The sequence below is a fragment of the Hirundo rustica genome, chromosome 12 (genome assembly GCF_015227805.2).
Source record: "Hirundo rustica isolate bHirRus1 chromosome 12, bHirRus1.pri.v3, whole genome shotgun sequence".
Taxonomy (NCBI): domain Eukaryota; kingdom Metazoa; phylum Chordata; class Aves; order Passeriformes; family Hirundinidae; genus Hirundo; species Hirundo rustica.
This window is the reverse complement of record NC_053461.1, coordinates 15,760,837-15,780,479: the sequence shown is the minus strand read 5'-3', so window position 1 is coordinate 15,780,479 and position 19,643 is coordinate 15,760,837. Positions and strand designations below refer to the sequence as shown.

General features: G+C 42.0%; 1 protein-coding gene across 3 annotated transcripts in view; it reads right to left on the bottom strand.

Annotated features, from left to right (window-relative positions):
• The window catches only part of TAFA1 (TAFA chemokine like family member 1), a 223,554-nt gene that overhangs the window by 110,364 nt on the left and 93,547 nt on the right, over positions 1 to 19,643 (bottom strand). The window lies entirely within an intron of this gene.

The following is a 19,643-nucleotide window of genomic DNA, read 5'->3' as shown; positions in this document are numbered from 1 at the left end:
AAGAGGATCAAACCTGTTCCCAATCCACCATATTTCCTTCCCTTTGCTCACCAAAGCCCTAAACTCAAACCCACAGTTCTACCATCAATAACTAATGTCACATACTGAAGGACACATTTTCCCACCTATGTTAAACAGAAAGATAATTTCAGGGAATTTCCTCCATTGCCTTTGGTGACAGCCCCGGCTCCAAAGGAGAAGGCTGGCTCTCACTTTTTTCACTGTCTTTGTGATAAATTGTGTTTTAATTTGCTTGTGGGGAACAGTTGGGACTGTTCTTAATGAGCCTAAAATATTAGAATTCAACACACTGACGCCACAAGATCAATCACGTACCATAAAGAGTGAGCAAGGTTTTGCTCTTATCAGTGAAAAATCCAAATGGAAACAGCAACATGTTGGCATAGTATCAGTGAGCATAAGTAAGTGTGTCCATTTCAGTAAACTTTGAAGTGTAAAACTTTTTACCTGGGAGTGACTCCTTATTGTCTTCCCTGTTTTCTCTTTCTTCAGCTGCTTACTGTTGAAGTGTTGGTAAATGAAGTCCTTCATACAGCAAAGGTTGTGAGCATGTGATTAACATTAAATGTCAGCAGTCTCCAAGTGGATTTCATCTTGGGGCTACTGAGGTGCTTAATGTTCAGCATGAATTAATTGCTCTGCCAGTTTAGAAGGTCTGTTTGCCATGTTGTGCCTATATTACTGCTGTAAGTTAAATTGCCACAGTCTATAAAACACCTTGTAGTCCATTTCTTCTGGATGAAAGGAGCTATGAAGAATAAACTGCAGTTTCTCAAACACAAACACCCACCTGAAATGGTTATAGGAAAATGGTTGTGGATATATTTCTGTTCCACTTTAGCGTTGCAAAATTCGCTGCATTCTCTTTGTACCAGGTTATTCCATCTTGCTAATTTTCGAGTTTCACAATCACCAATTACAAGGAAGATGTCAAAATAACAGGAAGGTAAGGCACCAGTGGTATCATTTGTCTATTAGTAAGATGTCCCTATTCATAACTAAATTTAAAATACAGCTCAGATACGGCACGTCTGAAATCAAGGTAAAAAAATTTCAAACAAGCACGTTCCTACTCTGTGAGAAACATGATTCAGGCTAATTTTAGAACACATTAGCTATACATTTGAAGAATGAGATGGAGCAAATATGTTTGTGCTAATATGGTCCTCAATCCCACATTTCAAGGGACATAAAAGCATGTCAAGCTCTTCCATCCTCTTTTGGCTCACCTACAAGGAAATTGCATTAGTAAGTGGCATAAAATCATTCCATTTTGAGCAGTAACCTGACCCTTTGTTTTCAGTGGTGTCAGAACTGAGAGCTCAAAGGGACAATGGGAAAAGATGGCACCCTAGAGACAGATAGATCACACATTTTTCCTATCAATCAAATCGTCTTTGTACTCAGGTGGACTGAGCAGCGTGGCTTGAATTAGACTTGCTGTCATACATTTAACCTGTTTGATGCAGCAACTACATGTGAATGCCAGAATTTAGACTTTCTCAGTGATGTGGTGAATGCAATACGCTGCTCTTTGGATCATCCAAGATAGCTCGGAAATAAGCAGAAAAAATTGACTCTGCCCTTGCAGACTGGTAACTGATGTGCTCTGAGGTACTCTTAGGTGATACATATTTATAAATACATCCCATAATATGTGGCTCAGAAATAATGCAGGTGGAGTTGTACACACGCACGAAGGTCCTGGGCAGTCCAGACAGTAACACCCACAGAAGGAAAGGCTGAGATGCTCAGCCATAAGTGGCTGTTTACCCTGTTTGCTATCCGAAAATACTTAGAGACCAGTGTTTGACTGATGCCATCCTGTAAGCAATTAAACTGGCATCACCAGTTTTACTTGGCAGTTTGGGAAAAAAAAATAACGTGGAAACTTTTTGCTGTCTATAACTCAGGACAACCAAGGGAATTGGCTGAAAATGCAGTTTTCTTCCAATGTACCTAAAGAAAACACCCAATAACTGAAAAGCCATCTGTGACACAGAGCTTGCAGTGATGCTGACGGGTCCCACAGTGCTGAGCTTCCCATCCAGACAGTGGTTAAACTTAACAGATCATGAGCCAGACAAAAACTGTAAAAACTGAACGATGCAACGTTCAAGCATTGGAACAGACTGTCCAGGGAAGCGGAGGAGTCACCATCCTTGGGAATGTTAAAAAAAGGTGTGGATGTGGCAAGTGAGGACATGATTTAACGGTGAACACGGTGGTGGTGCCGAGCTGATGGCTGGATAACAATATTTGAGGTGTTTTCTAACCTTAATGATCTTTTGACTCTCCTTGGTGTCTGTGGTCCCACCCTTGAACCCCACGTCTGGGGCTGCAACTTGCCTCCCAAAAAACAATCCACAGGTAAAGACTTCAACTGCAAAATCAGCACTGAAAATGTGGCTGCAGAGGGATGAGAAATGAAGAGTTGTGGGCAAGAGGAATATATTTATGGCTGGTATTTGAAAATGGATGGAGACATTGCACTAGAGATGCACACACGGGTTCTTCCTGAGGGCTGGGAGTGAAAAGAGGGTGAAACAAACCTCAGCAGCTGTGTTGGGTTGGGAATTGGGAAGAAGTTTCTGGTAAAATCAAGAGATGAGTCCACAAGAAGGTTTGAAAACCTTATTCTGTTTGAAAGCCTCATAGTTACTGGATATTCTGGTTTTTTTGGCTGTATTGTCTCATCCATTTCCCTGAGCAATAAACTGAGTAGAGATAAAATGAGATGACATTCAATGTGCAGTGACGTGCCTCATGATGAGTAGGTGGGAATTTGTCATTAATTTCTCCTTTTGATTATAAATAATAAAGAAAATATGTATGTAAAATATAGCTAGATAGATGCATAAAGTCTTTGCACCTGGTCCGTGGGAGCATTGCAAACTTGTAAATATCATTTAGTGATATTTAACAAACCAGCCAGGGCTTGACAAAAATAAACAGCACCAGTGTGAAAGAAAGCAAGAATTTTCATTAAACAACATCTTACAAAATGAGTTATATTTAACTTCTTTAAACCAGCAAAAACTCCAGTGCCTTGGCACACAAACTGTGGTATTTTTCTTGGCACACTCTGTAGGTTATGTCTTGTGTAAGGAGGAAAAACTTTGGTTCTTCATTTAAGAATTGATTTAGCATGGATCGAATTTTTGAATATACAATTAAATTTATAACAATCAAACACTAATATCGATGTGTGATTACATAGATATATATTAAAATATACACAGACACGCATTTCAAATGTGCACATCTACATGCACATACGTGGATAAGCTTGATTTTCAAGCCTGTTCCCTAGCTACCACAGAAAAAGAATTCTGCTATTTTTTCAAAGCTGGGACTCCTATCACAAGCTTTTCCCTTGGAGTGTTATAATAAGTAATAATTTCAAAGCACTGGGACTAGATTTTCAGTCTTTAAGTGAGGAAAAATAGTACAGCTCTGTATTGACTACGATATGGAAAGTTGCAAATAGGTTGGCCATTGCATTTAAAGCCTTAAAAAAAATAGCTTTACCACACACCAGTTCATGCAGGGTGAAATTCGTGAAGAATCCCTAGTTACTGGCCTGGAGAGGGCTTTGGTATCAGCCCTATTTTTGCTACAGGTGAAAAGTAACAACTTAGAAGTGCTGCTGACTTAGCTGGTGACAAAAGCCATCTATATACCACAGATGCTGTGGTACTGCTTCTGGGCATCCTGATAATATTAACTGAGCCATTCAAGTATATTATAAATCTATTTATAGATATATATATATCTCACATATGTCAAGACAAGTGTCATTGGCAAAATAAAACACAGACTAAAGCCATAACCGTGCTCATCAAGACTAAGCAAGGCAGTAGGAAGGTGAAGTGCTCAAACTAAGCAGCCAGGCAGGCATCTCCAAAGAGTCCTGCTCAGTCTCAATAGCAATAACCCCTCACCTGAAAAAATCCCCTCTATTCCTTCTCCTATTTCCACTACCAGTGTGGAGATTTAAGAAGTTAGATCCAATTCTTTGGTTGGAAAACTCCCATTCCATGCAGACACTAGGGTAGAAGGCAGGTCAAACTTCCCTTATGCTCTTTTTCTCTCCAGAAGTGCTAGGTCATTGTCATTATGCTAATAAAGTCTCCTCAGGTTGTGTGACTACTTTCTGATATTTTTTTCATAAAACACATATAACAAAGAAGTAAATTTCCACAGTGATGGATTGACAGCTGTCAAATAACACACACGGCAGTTCAGGTACCAAGAATTGCTGCTGTTTGTCTGGGCACCATGAAAACCAATTGCAAAAGCTGCTCTTTTTTGAAATTATCTTTTGAAGCGAGAGCCTGGCAAAAAATTATCTTTGCCATTTTATTTGCTCTGCCCTGGTCTCCACATGCAAGTTAAGGTTAGCAAGGCAGCGTTGTTCTGATATTTATGTAAAAAAAATGTAATACCAGTCTGGAGTGTTGGGTGAATTTCTTGAGCAAAACCTTCATTTTTTGCAGTCATTTCCAGAGCCTTACAAACAAATACTGACTGTGCTATGCAATATTCTCATGACTCTTTCTTGAAGTGTTTAATAAATTTCGACACAGCTCTATATACGGCAAGAATCAGGACTTCACTTCAAATCACTTCATAGTAGCAGATAATTTGCCCTAAACAAAGCATCTCATTTTCCCTCTTTAACAAGCATGTTATCATTTAAACAAGTACATTTTTTGTGCACAATTATTCACCATATAATTTCTGTAAATAATTAGTGCTCTCAATTTTATTTGTGAGTGACCAGATAGAAGTTTAGAACTGCAGAGGTTGGAGAGGGGTATGGTCAGCACACGCTCAGTGGGAGCTGGACAAATTTCATGCCAGGGTTATGGGAATTCCTGTCCTGTTCTTCCACTCCTTACTATTATTTATTAAAATGTCTTATTCAGTTGTTATAGTTTCAGATATTAATTTGATTTTGAAATAAATAAACTATGCCCAAAGATAGATAAATCTGTAAAGTGAGGCAATATTTCATTAGAAAGGGATTGTTTATGTAAAGAACGCCTCAATCAACATTTTAAAGCATTAAACTAAATTAAATATTTTAATAAATGGATCGGGATCTCAGCTAAAAGCAAAGATAAGAGTAGTTTGGTCAGAGCAGAAATGCTGATTTACTCCACTTCAGCCTCTTCCTAGTGATTCAGGGCTGTTGAACGTGACACTCCCACACCCTTTACTTGTCAAAAGCTCTGATCCAGAAAACATTTTGAGGACAGAAAGTAGAGAGAGGACTCCCAGCCATGCTGGGGATCTGCCAAGGCAGGCAGTAGTGGTGTACAGCTGGGAAGACTACGCTTAAAAGAGTTAGCATTTGTTAGTCACATTTCAGACTTCTAAGAAATGAATAGTGCAAAGTTATTTTTGGTGCATGCATTCTAATGATGCCACATAAAGTTGGTACCACAGGCTCAGACACAAAATTTTAAATGAACCAGAAGGAAAACAAGGCATTACTTATTTGCACAGCCTCAAAACAACAAGATTGGTGGCTGCTTCAGCTTTTTACAAGTCTGATCTTTTGTTCTGTACCGTGAGAGAGCAGCTAACAAAATAAACATGCTGAAAGATATTTTTGCATTTCCTAGCTAATAAAAAACTTCCAGTGCAATTCAGGCATAAGAAGTCATCTCTACTCCCTCTGTTCTCTGTTCTTGAGAAAGATGCCAAGGTCATTAGGTGCCAAAAGACACATTTAAATGCCTACAGAGGTTGAGCTCCCTGGGAATTGGATGCCTGGCTTAATTACTAGTCTTGAAAATTGCCATCTCTATCTGAAGTTGCTTTTATAATCTTGAAAATTTGGCCTTAAACTACTCCTGAAAATAAGATTTAGAGATATAACACAACATAATGTTGGCATTTTATCTGGGATCTCGATACCAAAGAATGGGCTCCTATTATTGCATAATTTAGGAAAAAGCCATAAATTATTCAGGGGAGCTGTGTTTTCCTTCCCAAAGGAAGCTGTTACATCCCAAACATCAGCCTGCAGACAAACAATCTTCTGTCCTGCTGAGTTACAGCCACCCCAAGCTGTATGACAGGAATTGCTGCAACTGCTCCACCGCCCCTGGGCATCCATCTCACCATGTGCAGAGGCAGCTGCTCCAGGAGGGTACCTCAGGGAGAGGTTACAACCAAGAAAAGGGGTGTCTGTCCCATCAAGCCTCTCTCCTGAACTGCTCTCTGAATGCACATTGCTCTCCTTAATGTCCCCACTGCCTAGAGGGGCATAAAATCCTTTGTCTGGGGTGAATTCTGCCTGAAATGACCCCAGGCTGTTGGACAACCTGACCCCAACCCCTGCATGAGACTGTGCCTGACACTCATTCCTTCTGCCTTGATGTGGTTTTAGTTTGTAAAAAGCCAGTTCAGCTGTTCAGCAGATCAGGTGCGGACATCAAGCAGCCCAAGATGACAGCAGTCACATGAACTCCTGCAGGATGGCTGCTGTAGGAGAGCCCCAAGTTATCATGGAATGGTTTGGGTTGAAAGGGACCTTAAAGCCCATCCTCACCCTGGCCATGGCAGGGGCACCTTCCACTATCCCAGACTGTTCCAAGCCCTGCCCAACTTGCCCTTGTACATTTCCAGGGATGGGGCAGCCACAGCTTCTCTGGGCACCCTGTACCAGGGTCTCAGTGCCCTCGCAGGGAAGAATTCCCTCCCCAAAATCCCACCTAATCCTGCTCCCTGGCAGTTTGAGGCCATTTCCCCTTGTCCTGTCACTCCAGGCCCTGGTCCCAGTCCCTCTCCAGCTCTCCTGGAGCCCCTTTAGGCTCTAAGGTCTCCCTGAAGCTTTCTATCCTCCAGCCTCAACACCTAGCTCTGCTCACAGCTCCCTCACCCCATCTGCACCAGGTCTTGTCTGAACAGCAATGCAAAGCACTTTTCCCACTCCCTTCCTCTGGCAAAGGCAGATATGAAGGTCCTAGATCTTGCTCCAAAGTAGCAGCTTTTTCCTCTCCTCATCTAGAGGCTTGGTGACTTGTGCCGATATCTAATGAATTAATTAAGGTTAGTCGAGGTCGGGGCCAGGAATCTGAGCAATTAAACTGTTTGCTCCCCTGCTAAAACCAACCCCGTGCACGAGGCGAGCTGCCAAGGTCGGAATTTGTGCAATTTGACTCAGGAAAGGAGGTGTCCTGTGCCAGTCCCTCAGGGCTGCCCAGGGCTGTGCCCTGGGCTCAGGGATGGCACAGAGGAGGAAGAAATCCTGCTAACTTTTGTTTTAAGGATGACTTTTCCTGTCCTTATCATGAACTTGAATATTTGGTATTTTAATTTGAAAGCCCGGCTCTTGAAATGGAGTGATTAGACATAATATCTCACCTTTGCAAGAGAGCCTTTGTGGGTTCAAAGATGAGCTTGAAAATGAAAACTGATTAAAGCCTGAAGGGTCAAAGCCAAGGATGGAAATGAGAGTTACCTGACACGGATTTCTTTTCAAAGATCACAGGCATTTAATCCTGTTGCGTGATTCCTGACCTATATAATTTAGTGGTGCAAGAGCAGAACATGCAGTTGGTGGAGGGACAGAGGTGACCTGGGCTGGGCGAGGAGGGGGAGCAGGAATTCTGCTCCAGGGCCTCAGTGATGGAGCTGCCTGCTGAGGCAAGCTGCCCCCGTGGCCCCCAGACATTTATCACTCACCTGGCCTGCCATAAATACATAAACAGACCGATCACTTGTGCTGGAAATAGCAGAGAGCCACCAGCTGAGAGGATTGTGCTCCTCACTTTAAAAATTGATGGTGTTTTATTGTGAAGGGGGTTTATCTTTTTTATTTTGTCGTTGTTGGGGTTTTTGGGGGTGTTTTTTTGGTTTTGTGGTTTGTTGCTGTTGTTGTTTGTTTTTTGTGGGTTTTTTTGAAAAACTTCTTCATACTCTTCAGGAAAATATAGAAGAGCCTGAGAACAACCTAAATGCTGCTGTAAACAAAAAGGGAGCATGCAGCTCTCATATGATCACAGCTTGACAAAGCCCCTGGCACTTGGATCTGGATGGATCATGCTTATTTTCTGCCATCCCCAGGAACCTCTGTATTTTGCACTTGTTAATTAATCTGAACTTGTTCTTAAGTTATCTAGAAGTCTTTAGAAAGGCCATTCCTTCCAAAACACTTAGCTTTTTCCAAGTATTATCCTGTAAGTGGCTAGGAAGTTTGTACTCATAGGATTTCATTCCCGTGAAAGCCTTCTAGACTTTTTAAGGTGTAATAGATTAAAGGTCATTTAAATAATTACAGCTGATATAAAATTGAAATAGCCTTGATGGTACCTCCCCAGACACATAATTGGAAATAAACTTTTTAGAATAAAAAAACCCCAGAGTTATTTGCTCTAAAAGATTTATGTGGCCCACTAACCCCTGCAATGTCATGTATTTTAACTAATTAACTCCGCTCTTTATTGATCAGCAAAAAACCCTGCCACAGCAAAACAAACAAACAGCAGGAAAAAAAAAAAAACAACAACCAAACCACAGGATTTTCCTAAATAAAACAATTATTTATAAAATTGTTTTGACCAGTTTACAAGGAGAACATGCAGAGCCTCAGTGAACCTGGAGTCCAGGGGTATGGCACGGGAATCTGCCTCCTGGGCAAAACAAAGACTTGGAAAAACACTGTCAAAAACTCAGTTTCTACCTCCTGTTTTAAGGGCTTCTGCTCAGATCTGGAACTGCTGTGCTCTGACACTAATCCAGTCTTCCTTTTCTCATCTCACTGGGCAGAAAGAGTTCACTGAAGACACAGGGCTCTTCTCCACACCCTGTGAGGACAGTTTTAGAGGGAGGAGAAATAAATGTATAACCTCCTTCCTTCATTTGACAAACAATGAAAGGAATCTGATCATCAGGAAGCGTCTTTAGAAGCAAAATCTGCTTTTGCTTGGATTTCAGCTCTTTCATACCTGATGACAACATCTGAGGCTAACACTTTCCCCCGCCCATTTTCCTTCCCAGTTTGACTCCCGTTCCCAGCTTTTGATACACAAGGTAGAAAGTGGAGACCGGGCAGGTCAGGGACAGGTCTCCCCATAAATATCGCTTGTGAGAAGCCTGCATTGGTGTAATGGATGTGCAGAAAGCTGTGGCTGTAAAAACCTGGGGATTACCCTCCCTCTAGGGAGGAGGAGGAGAACAACCTTAAGACAAGCAAAACCCACTTGGCAAAACCATGAAATAAAGTCAGAGATAGAGTTCCCTCTTGTTTTCCTGCCCACCTGAGTTTTAACCCTGTAAATCCTCTATAATCTCTGTGCCCAGGGATAAAAGCAGGGCAGAACTCTGCTTTTTACCCTGCAGAGCTCCTTGGGTCTAGCACAGGTCTGATGTCCCTAATTCCTTCTTTGCTCATCCTCTAGACACAAAAAGAGAGGCCTTGATGCAGGAAAACACTTGAGGGGCTGCTTGATTTATTTAGGCACGTTCTTGTAATCCTGAGTGAATAGCTGAGCAGGCCTGGACTTAAGAATACATTTAAGTATGGGACCAGAATGAGGAATGCAGCTGCAGCAAAACACGGTGCAAACACGGCTAAAACTGCGTGGCAGATACATGTTACAAACTGGGGAAGCAGGATGGCCAAGCTGTCATCTGCGCAGATGGTTTTCCTCAGCCAGAAATCTGCTTTATTCTGACACATAAAAAATTAAAACACCTTGCTAAAGAATCCTCTGGTTTACAAGACAAGCTGTTCTGGAGTGAATATAAATGTGTTGGCTGCTTCATTGGCAGTCCATGCTTCAGATTTATTTTTTTTTTAAGATATAATGTCTGAAGCCATATTTCCCTGGTGATAAAGATCCCGTTAGTAATCCTGACAAAATCCTAAAGGGCTAAAAAGCGACGAAGAGGATTTCTAATCGTAAGTTATAAATCCTTTTAGAGAATGTCTTGCTTTAAAATAATTCAGGGAAGAAAAAAAGAGAATCTTAGGAGGGAGGTAGTCCTACTTAAAAATCCTCTGGCGAGATCAAGGACACTTAGGAGCAATGCCACTTCCTAAGGCAAGGAGCTGACACTGAGCAGCAGCTTTGGCTGGTCACCTGGCCCCTGGGGCACCAGGTACCTGAGGCAGGCTAAGAGAAGGAGAAATCATTTGTGCAGGGCTGTTTGTAATCCCATCTTGCAGAAAATGGATTGAGTTCTCCCCATTAGGGCAAAGAGAAGGTAAATCAAGATCATGAGTACAAGTGAAGAGAGCAGCTGCAGGAAATGGGAACTGCAAAACAAACTGGTGTTGGAATGGGGTGGAACAGCAGAGTGCATTTGGCTGATTTCTCCTGTAACATGGGCAAGGCTTCTCTTGGTTTAAATTGGTTTAAACCAATTTTTTGTGTGTGTGTGTTGTTGGGTGACTTCCACTTACTGTCCCACACACAGATCAAGACCCGATTTTCAGGAATTTTTTTTTTTTTTCCCACGGATAATTTGGGTCACATAAATATCTGATCTATAATTTCGATGGTTATTTTAATCCATAGTTTGGAGGTGGATGAATGCGCATCTTTATACACAATGGTAGAACACATGTAGTGAAACTCATAGTTGCGGAACACAAGAGGGTCTTTTGCTGAAAAAAGCATTTATGTAAAAAATACCCACCCTGAAATAACTTCAGGAAGTCTCAGATGCTGCAAATATATAGTTCAGTCTAAAAACTAAAAGGACAAACAGTATATCTAATACTATTCCTCTGTTATATTTATAAAAAAACCCTGAATTGAGTGTGGAAACTGCTCATTGAATGAAATGGGGGTGGCAAGGAATTAATTGGGGTCTCAGCACCTTGTGTCACCACATGCAGAACAAGAGCCACGATTAAGAATTCATTACATTCAATTATTAATTTATCAAAGAGGCTGCATTCTTCACTCACCTGGGTTTTCACTGGGCTGAAATCAATTGAATACCACAGGAACTGATAAAACTGCTACATTTAAATAAATAATTATACACCCTCTGAAGATTTTTGAGCCCATTTATAGCCTTCTAGGGCAGAAGTGCATCAGTGGTTAAATTCTGCAGGCTGCAAAGGAATGATTACTGTGCTTTATCAGTGGCAATGGTACAGCTTTTTACACAGTGAGTAATTAGAAAAGAGAACCCACTGCTGAACAAGCAGCTGACAAGAGGCTGGGAAGTCTCTCAGGGACAGGCTTAGAAAAGCGATCTTGATAAATCGGAGAAACACACTGAAATAGAGAAAGTGGAATTCATGGGAGACAAATGCAAAGTGCAGAGGTGTGGAAGGGAAATCAGACACATGCCAACACCGAGCTGGGACACAGCTGGAGGTACAGGGCAAAGCAAACTGGAGATGAGGGGAGGCTGTGGTGGGGTTTGAGGGTATCTGCAGAGCAGCACCCCGAGCTATGGGGAGCTGAAGGATGCTCCCCTGGGAGCCTGCACAGAGCGGGGCAGCCCCTGCCCTCCTCCTCAAGTGCCTTCTGCTTTCCTGACGTGCTGATAGCCCAAGCCCACAATTGGATTTAGCCTGAAATACTTTATTCAGCAGATTTGATTTTGACCGCTCAGCCAGGGGTTTTGGGATGGCTCCAACGCCTGTGTGTGAATAACGTAATCCATCAAAAAAAATCTGCCTGGCCCTTAATCTAATCTCGACCTGGAACACTCCTGTGCAAGCCATGGAAGCCCTTTCCAGGTGGGAAGCCACAAGCAAAAACTAAATCTGCTGCAGGAGGAATCAGGGGGTAAGGGAAGACCTCTGAGTGACCTTACAGTGGGGTTCAGCCTGAGAGAAATGAAATCAAACGTGCAGGGGGGTACAGCAGGATTCCTTGGGCCACTGCACCAGTATCTAAAACAGCATGGTCAGCCTCTCCTGTGCAGCATCATTGGTGGCATTTTCATCTAGAAGTTCCATTTATGCTCTTCTGAACTGTAGCAACTCCTTGTCAGACTTTCCTCATACGGCAATATATGGCACAATGTGTTTTAGAAATGGTCCTCAGCCACACCTTTGCTAATTCAAAATGAGGATGTAATGGCATGGAAAATTAATACTGTTTCTCTGCTATGTCACATAAAACTGGTTCCATATTCATGTAATAGCTCATTACTGATATGATAAAATAATATGGACACTGAAAAGCCATTTGTTTCAGAAGCACCGTGAACATTAAACCTTACAATAACTGTAGTGACTACAGGAACATACAGCAACACTTACAAAAAACCTTGTAGATTCATCAATCAGCTGAAGAATAGATTGTGTATTAAATAAAAAACAATATCTCGCAAAATAAAATGCTTTGTGATGAAGTGGAAAGGACTTTTAACTGCTCATGGATAGCATGTATCGCAGCAAAGTAATCATCAAATAAGTCACCCACTGAAAAATGGTGCAGGACTCATGGATTTCAGAACACATCCTAAGAAGGCAGAATCGTTTCTGTGTGCCAGCCTCTTCTACCTGCTCTGGGGAGTTTTGTCCTGCCAGAGCCCTACCTGGGAGTGTTCCCCCTGCCCAGGAAAAAATGATGATTTCAGGAGCTGTAAAGAACAGCTCATGAACATCTCTCACTTCATCTGGCTTTGGACTGAATCAGGCTTTGGATCCTGACTGTATGAACCAGACACAGCCTTATTTTAAACTTTAGTTTCCTGTAATCCACAAACAGAAGGAGTTGCTGATACATGAGGATAATTCCAGAGTCACTGGTCTGAACGTGTATCAAACCAAACTTAGAACCAGTTTTATCCTGGAAAGCAAAACCTGGTTCATACAGAATTACAAACAGTCTCCACATTTCTGAAAGACATCCTGGCAAGGTGAGGCTACAAGGCTTTGGAGCTCATGTTTATATCACAGTGGGAATGGGTATATTTTTATGACATATTTGTAACCCAGTCAGACACAGGACACTCATCCCGCTGTTATATTTAACAAAAAAAGTTTGCAGCTCCACTCCGAACTAGAAATCCTAAATCATATGGTGTATTATTTGGCCTGAATTTTACTAAAGTCTGTAAAGCTTCTCACAGCATATGAAAATATTGCACAGGCAACAAGAAAACCTACTACTCACATTAGTTTGTATTGGAAGATGTGGGGGACTTGGTTAATAAAGGCTCAGGGGAAAACCATTCATAAATACACAGTCTATTTCAAAGCATCACAAAATGAAGAGTCTGAGACATTTCAGCAAACCTCCAAACCACATTTTAAACTCTCCAGTTATGAAACAAATTGCTCCACATTGAGTCACTACCGAGAGAAAACTACCTTTAATGCTAGCAGAAAGTGTGTTGCAGAAATTCCTCACATCTGCAAAGCACCTCACTTAAATGATAATTATGTTCTATAAAGTGCTGTTACTCTTAGTCACTATTTACTTTATCTATTCTGAGTCATATTAAGTGTGGTGTCTCAGCTGCAGAGAATTTCATTACACCATTTGTTAAAGCATCTTTAATAGGCCAATTTCAGCATCCATCTACTGTATCTCACTAAATGGTTTTTATTTGCTAAATGATACAGTTTAGATGAAACACACTTCAACAAGAAATGCAGTTGTACTACTACAGATGTCACACTAACAGCCAGAAGACTTTCTCTGAGATTACTGTGACTACCAGGGAAGTGAGGTTGCAATCAGTGAGATCTATTTTAAATCTTTACTCTGGTGAAGCTTCAACTAAACTGCTGGTGACTAGAACCAAAACCCGAAATTAAGCTGCATTTGGAGGTTTATTCAGAAGAAATAAAAGTATTTCTTTGACCTTTAAATTTGTAACCTCTAATGGATTAAAAACATGTTGATTATAAGGTGAAATAAATACTTCAATGACCTTATTGGCGGTTCAGTTTCAGCCAAGTATTTCAGTCATACATTATATGGGAGTGAGACATTCAAATAAAACAAATTCACCATGCATTCTAAATAAAACAGTACAGCAAATCAGTGTGGTTACCCGCTCTAATTCTCAGTAGGTTCTCTCTATTTACTTGTCTGTAAACAAGCCACCTACATTTTCAAAATTACATATTTTAAACATTTTTGGAGGAAGAACTATGAAGTCCAGTTCACACTAGAACATTTTAATCAAGTATATCTATAGTTAAGCATTGTCATAGTACACGTAAAGGTCCCAGCTTCAGCTTTGGGGTTTTTTTACAGTGTTCCTTCAGACTTGTTCCTGCTTTAGCCTAGACTAAACAGCTCTGCTACGAGCAGGCTCCAACCCTGTGTGACTGATCTTTAAATTACACTCTTGATTTTGTCATGGGTTTGATTCCTGCATCCGATCTTCCTTTTCCTTCCTAAATACCCCATACTTTCACACAACTAAATCCAGGACTTCAGAGCCCTTTCAGTCTCTATTAGGTGAAGGAAAGAGAAATATCACTCCAGCTGACACCACTCAAGTGATGCTATCAGTTACATTAATGCCTGGAAAGGGCACCTCCACTGAGACCTGCCAGCAAGAAAACATGCCTTGAATTCAACAGGAACCTTCAGGCTCTAAGGACAGATAGTTTGGCCAACCTGGCTGTTTAGTTCCCTAATTTAACACTGCCTGTCCTCTCCTACTCAAGCAAACCCTTCCCCATCCTCCTGCAGGAGTCTCTGAGAGCACCAGAGATGTTGGTCCCTTCCCTCTTTACATTTGTGTGACTTTTATGCATCCCAGGCAGACTCCTATGTCCTGATCATCACAAAATATCACAGAACTTTCCAGGAAAACAATATGTAAATACAGAGTACCTTTTGTGATTAAAAATCCATAGATTTTTCCCTGAAAATCAGAGAAGAATCTACAAAGGGATCTACATTTGCCTACCCCTCTCTTGAGAGATGTGTTTGCCAAAGGTGAAAAGTAAACATTTACAGATGAAGGCAAGACAGACTCGTTGCTGCCCTGGCTTTGTGTGACTGGTAAGATCTGATAAGGAGTGGTCAGGATAAACTCCCACGGTGTCCCTCGCCCAGCCTGAGCCTTTCCATCCCTCTGGGGGGAGAGTGAGAAGTCCACAGAGCTATCTTCAATGAGGACTGGGGTGAAACCAACGGAAGAAGCAGCTGGAGGGGCAGGGACCCTGTGTCAGAGAAGTCATTTAGCCCTGTGTCCATTCCTAGAATCACTGAACCTCCTGAGCTGGAATGTGCCCACAAGAATCACTGAGCCTGACCCCAGGCCACCCCAAAAATCCCACCCTGTGCCCAGGAGCGTTGTCCAAATCCTCCTGGAACTCTGGCAGCCTTGGGGCTGTGACCATTCCCTGTTCATGGAGCTGGAAATTCTGTCAGCTCCCAGCGAATGGGAAAAGGAAGGTGGCTGCTCTCTGTTGATCACTTGCCCTGGGTTATTAACCCCTGGAAAGGCAGCTCGGGTGAGGGGCACTGGGTGGTTTCACAGGGTGAGGTCAGCAGCAGATAAGGATGGCAGTCCTGGGTAAGAACAGCCAAAGCAGCAGGTGAGCTGCAAAGCAGATACCTGCAATTAACAACCCAGCGGACTTCGTGTTGATGGAATTCATTAATGAATTCCCTCAGGTAGTTAAAAGGAACATGAACCCTCTGCCCAGTTTGAAGAAGTCAGAAGTTTCTTTTTTCCCCCTGGTATTTCAGTGCATCACAGCAGGTTTTGTAGTTGTTGACCAAGGACTGACGGTTGCTTTTCATGAAGCACACGGCTTTGCTGACTTTTGATGCTGAACTAAATTATCAGCTACAGCTTTGTACTGTTCCCTTCTGTATGCATTTTCTCTTTAATTAAAGTCGTCGGAGGTCACTGCATGTGGCTGAAATCTCTGCAGAGAAAACACTCTTCCTCTGTTTTGGTGCACTTTGGCTCTATGACTCCTTTCTTATTCTGAATGAGTTAAGGTTTTCTTAAAGGACAGAACTATGAAATGGGAGTTAAGGTGCAAATGAGGGCAGTTTCTGTCAGTATCTTTGCTAAAATAGGGTACTCTCTTTATGGCTCAACCCTGCCAAGCACTTAGGCACGTGCTAATCTTAAATAGCTCCACTGAAGTCAATGAAACAACCCACATGACAGCTAGATACTGATCAGGGGTTACTTCAATGGATGCTTTATGTCTTATGATTAAAAATAATTCCTCCTTGGTAGCTGGGGAAGCATTTGCTCAAGCCTGCTGTTTACTGGTTTCTTTCCTGAATGTTCTCTTGATTAGCACACAAGCTCCATATGAAATATTTGGAGGATATATATATTTTCTAGGTATCCAAGCAGTGCTTTTTTCTTAAATTGGATGTGAATGCCAAGGTAACTTTATGTTCCTTTTCTACTCAAATGCTCTGCTGCTACATGTCAATACTGCTTTCTGGCAGGTTTCATAAGAGCTGCAAGTATAAAGTACACCTGCTGTGGCTGTCTCTGTGTTTGCTTTTCAGTTTTTGTTGTGGTTGAAACAGAGTTTTCTGATGCCTGCTCTCAATGAACTTCATCTTCCTGAACTGATCTGCTGGATTTTCAACTGCATTCAGCTCTTTGCCCAACAGCCTAATCTCAACAATATTTATTGTTCTCTTTATTTAGCTCCATCTCTTTATCACACACGCTCCTTCCATTGCTATGTTTGTTTTCCAGGTAATAAGCTGCAAAGAATAATGTAACTTTTTTTGGTGCAGATTCTAAGGGAGAGGTCTCTAATTAAGAAGACTGTGCTCAAGACTGCTCATTTTGCACGAGGATTTCTGCTGTCTCCACTGCCATGAGCAGGAGGGCAGAGACAGCCGGGGCTCAGCCTTTCCCTGGCACATCCAGGAGCAAAACCCACTGGGCTTCACTGGAGCACCAGGGCAAGCCCAGGCTGTGCTGGTCCTTTGGCAGAGCTCCCCAGGGTCAAACTGCATGAGAAATGAGCCTGGAGTGAATAATTTTAACAATATGTTTTCATAATTCCAGGATTTCTTTTTCAGAGCGCTGTTACGACAAATTTGTTTCTGAACTTCCCAGACAGGTTTTTAAGCCACCTCCAGGCTGCAAAGCTGCAGAACAGCTCACATTTAGCAAATTACAATAATAAAATCCACAAGCAAGGACTGGCTCTATAAGACAACTTTTTCATGTTATTTTGCTGCTGAGTGAGACAAAACTCCTCCCATAATGAAAGAGGAGGTTTGCTGTCTGTGAGGAGAAGATGCAAATCCTGAATCTGTTCTTTGGCGGTGCTGAGAGCAGGAGCCCAGCTCGTGTTTGGTATGAATTCAGTTAGTCTTTTATGACTTTGTAATATGCAACTCAAAAGAACTCATCAACTTGATCTAATCTATGCTTCTTTACAGAAAACTCAAATAAGCTTGAATTCTTGGATTAGTCAATGTTTGCAGCCACTTGAATTACATTTCATATATACATAAAGTGAGCATATGAATCTCAGCAGTTAAGCACTCTGCTGTCAATTTCCATTTTTTTCCTTAAGAAAAGAGTAAAATATATTTAAACTCATCATGCTGAGAAGTAGTATCTGGCTGTAATCAGATACAATCAACCAAAAGAAAAGAAATAGCCATATTTGCATCCGTAATCTTTTTTATCTTGACACTGAAGGCTAATTGTCATGTCAGGAAATGCAGAATGATGTACAGTATATATGTGCCTGAAGGTACCATGTTTGCAAAATTGCCTAACAGCAGCTACTACTTGCTGTTTTGACAAAGATATACTCTTGCTGTCTGATAGCACATTTCTGTAGGAAATAATTTTGAGTAGGCCCTGTCAAATAAAGTTAGATTTAATGCAGCCACAATGTTAGTAATAAAGGGGAAGCATTGACATTTTCTTCATAATTAGATGCTGCCACTGATATCCAGCGAGAAGTCACTGCTGTCCTGAATTGTGATTGTTGCTGGAATGCTCACTGCGCTCCCTGAAATCCGAACTGTCCCCGCGGGTGCCGAGCACACGCACGCGAGTGTTGTACTTCTGATTGAACTGTCATAAATCCATCAGGATGTGATACAACTCCACCAGATGAACCCCACCTGAACACACAGCAAATAAATCCCTCGCTGCCACCGGCTGTTTGTATTATATTTTAGGGACAATAGGAGTGTGTTATTCTCTAGCGAAGTGTCTTTTAACGGCCTAAAAATTAATAGGAGCTGAGATTTGCTTTCATACACCACACGTGCCTGAGGGTTTTTGGGTTTGTTTTCATCTCCTTCAGGTAATCATTTATCTGAACGAGGTTATCAGATGATGAAATGGAAAATAGACAAGTTATTATAAAAGTGCTGTGACAGCCTAATCAGGAGCCAGGGTCCCACTGTGTGATCAGTCACAGAGCCACAGGATGGTTTGAGTTGGGAGGGACATTAATGCCCATCCTGCCCCACCCTCTGCCATGGCAGGGACACCTTCTGCCCCAAGCCCTGTCCAGCCTGGCCTTGGACACTTCCAGGGTTCCAGGGACAGCCACAGCCTCTCAAGGCTCCCTGTGCCAGGGCCTCAGCACCCCCACAGGGAAGAGTTTCTCCCCCAAATCCCATCTAACCCCGCCCTCTGGCAGTTTGAAGCCATTCCCCCTTGTCCTGCCCCTCCAGTCCACTGCAAATTGTCCCTCTCCTGGTTTCTTGTGGGCTCCTTCAGGGGTGCCCAGGTGCCCAAAGGAACGAGCACTTCCAGAGAGGTGAAGGCTCCGTGGTCGCTGCTGTGCCAAAGAACCTCTGTTTAGCCCCTGTCCCTACAAAGTGAAAATAAGGAATGAAGATATTTGTAAGGCTCGGTTACTGAGTGGAACCACTGGATTCTTTTCCTGCGGCAGGTGCCTCCCCCAGGTCTGGCCCTTGATCCAATTTGTGCTGCTACAATCAGCTCACACAATCCCGCGTAAATAAAGCAAACGAGAGAGATGGAAACCAAGGCAGGTGGAAACGGAATATAAAGTGCACCCATAAATATTATAAATCCTGCAGCAAGCAGACGGTTCTTTTTATCCTAAAAGGTAGAGAGATGGAGCTGATTAGTTCTCACTGAGGGGAGGATATTGATGTTTAATACCCTTTTGAGGCTGTTGAGCTCAGTTATTGGATTCAAAGCAGGATACCTGACGGTGCAGACAGCAGCATATAACTCCGCTCCCCTCCCTAACAACTGCAAGTCCACAAGAAAATTACCAGTTTCAGCTCGGAAATGAAGGTGGCATTTTGCTGGCTGAAAATCCTTTATTTATGAAACAATTTAAAATTATTTGCCATTTTCAATGCCAGGAAGAAACAGCCCATTTGTTCAGCCAAAGTGCAGTTATCTCTGTGGTGAGGTTTAGAGTGCTCCTACTGTTTGTCATCTTTTAGGTTGAAATTGAATCGGTTTTGCAAACGTTAACACAAACTGTTAAGTAAGATTTAGCCCAAGAAGAGAATGTTAGGGGTGAATATGGTTGGGGTTTCCCCTAAAAAAGCTACAAAATCTTTGAAGGGGAAAAGAAAAAAAAATCATGAAAAACTAATGACCTGAGAAATGAAGAATTAAAAAGTGAGTAGTTGGCATATACAACATTGCCTTTCTGGGGTGACGTCCATGAAGACTTTTGGGCTAAAAAAGTGTTATTTTTTAAAATTTGAACTGCTCAT